The 2,349-nt window shown below is 54.6% G+C and overlaps 1 long non-coding RNA gene across 1 annotated transcript; it reads left to right on the forward strand.

The window, feature by feature from the left end:
- Positions 1-71: 71 nt before the first annotated feature.
- Positions 72-1,332, forward strand: LOC102263634. The gene is made up of 3 exons (XR_313929.2): positions 72-259; positions 704-727; positions 1,002-1,332. It is a non-coding gene; the product is annotated as an uncharacterized LOC102263634 (long non-coding RNA).
- The last annotated feature ends 1,017 nt before the right edge of the window (positions 1,333-2,349 follow it).

Here is a 2,349-nt window from a genome sequence, read left to right on the forward strand (position 1 = left end):
ACCTCAGTCTCTTTTGTGGAAATGGCTATTGTTCTGCCTCTTCTAGGGCAGCACCCCCCTCCTGCCTCCCCCAAGCTCTCAATCCCAGGGTCTCCATTAGAGAAGTTGCTTTGAGCTAAAACCCACTGAAACCAGCTTCTTCTCTCAGGGGCCCAGTCTGGATCCGCACAGAGCAAGGTGCTGAGTGGAGCCGGGGGCTTCGTGCTGGGGCTGCTCTTCCTCGGGGCGGGGCTGCTCATCTACTTCAGGGCTCAGAAAGGTAAGGAGCCTGCTGGCAGCCGAGGCTCTGAGACAGTGGGGGGACCTGGGGCTTTGCTGGGTGAGCTCTGGGTATGGCAACGCCTTAGGGAAGCCTCTCTTTCCCTGTTGGTCTCATGTTCCCTGGAAATGCAGAAATAACCAGCTCCCGGTTCTTAGGGTGGAGACACGAGGATTCATGGCTGTGGGGTTAGAGAGGGGTTAACACGCATGGTGATTTGGGGGCAGATCCTGGGGCACATGGAGGAACAGGCCATGTGGTCACTAATGACACTGGTTGTGACAGCTTCGGGGCCACTGCTCTCAGCTTCTGCTCTCGTCCCTGCTCTGGTGTCAGCGGGTGGGGGTGCTGCTGGAGAAGCTCAGGTGGCCTGGGCGGGGACCCTGTGTTTGGGGACACACTTACCTTCCTATCTTTTAAGTAGCATCTTCCTTCTCTTTCCAGGACACTCTGGACTTCAGCCCACAGGTAACGCTCTCTAATCCTCTCTCAGGGACCCATTCGCTTTCCCTAGAACAGAAGGTGCAGGGACGAGCCAGGGGACAGGTAGCGGGAGCCTGGGTGTGGCTCTGGCCGCTTACACTGCAGTGTCTCCTCCTGCCTGGTGAGAGGCAGCTCTAAAGCAGCTTTGGCTCCTGTGGCCTCAGAGCTTTTCTTCTCACTTGGGAGCCACAGCAGGAGGCCTGGGAGGGCAGCGCCCCTGCTGGCTGGGCCTGGGAACAGCTCTGTCCTCTGTCTGCAGGACTCCTGAGCTGAGGTGGCCATGGTGACAGGAGCAGGAGAGAACCTTCTGTCCAGCCCCTTCACCGCCTGAAGAGGTTTCCTGCTGGGCTCTTACTCCACAAGGAGAGCCGCCTGGGGCTCTGGCTGAGTCCTGGTTCCTGACCCCCAAGCAGCTCCTCCCTGCTGGTTCCTGCCCGCCCTGGACCTGGAGGCCCCAGTGTTGGCTGCAGAGCCTTAGCTCCATCCCTCCCTGTCCCTGTGTGTTCAACCCTCGCTGTCTTCTGTGCACCTTAGCTCACCTCTTCCCACATTTCTTTACAAAATGTTTCTCAATTAAATATGGAGTGAAATCATCTGCCTCACATGGATTCAAGGGCAGGAAGTAGAAAGAAAAGAGAAAGAGAGGATCTCATCTCAACACAACAATAATTTTCACTTATTTTCCTGAATCTGGTCATGTGGACATCTGGAAGGTTTCCTTGTTCCCTTACTGCTTTTTCATGAGTTTTCCCTCCTGTAATCGGCCTGGTTCCTGAGCCAGGAGAGAGCCTGCCATGGACCTGAACACGGTGGTCTCCTACGTCGGTGTTTCTCAAAGACAAGCACACAGGTTCCTTTCCCCTGAGATACAGAAGGGGACAGCAAGTGTAAGAAATGCAGGACACTTGTAAGGATGCCATGCCTTTACAGTTTCTTAAAAAAACACACTAACTTTTATTGATTTCAGAGAGGAAGGGGGAGGGAGAGAGAGATAGGAGAGAGAATCATTGATTGGCGGCCTCCTGCATGACCCCTACTGGGAATTGAGCCCACAACCCTGGGCATGTGCCCTGACAGGGAATCAAACCCTGACCTCTTGGCCCATAGGTCAATGCCAACCACTGAGCCATACCAGCTGAGCCAGTTTCTATAATCCTGTTCTTTTCTCTGATTTTTTAAAAGAAGGTACCTAAACCCAGTACCTCTTTAAGTCCCCTTTTAGGGCATTAGTCTGTTGTTGGCTTCTATACTTCAGTCTTTTTGTGACTCAGATAAATGAGCGCTGTGCTGATTCTGCCTTGAGATGCACCTTCCCCTTGAGTAGGACCCGGAGGCCATCAGGACAGAGCTGCCACTCTAGTGGGAAAGGTGCGCTTCTGAGGCCTCCAGCTTGTGTGGGAAACTCACTGTCTGTCACGGGAAACCCTGTGTGGACCTTATCTGAGCATCAACCAGGGCCCCTGCTGGGCACCCAGGGGAGCGTGTGGCTCCCTGCTCTGCCACCAGCGTGCAATCCTCTGCCCTGGAGGGAACATGAGAGACTCCTGTGGGGTGGCCTCCCAACGCGTGTGAGCAAAGAGCAGCAGAGTTTGCACAGTACACACGTA

This window comes from Myotis brandtii, unplaced genomic scaffold (genome assembly GCF_000412655.1).
Source record: "Myotis brandtii unplaced genomic scaffold, ASM41265v1 scaffold3690, whole genome shotgun sequence".
In the NCBI taxonomy this organism is placed as follows: Eukaryota; Metazoa; Chordata; class Mammalia; order Chiroptera; family Vespertilionidae; genus Myotis; species Myotis brandtii.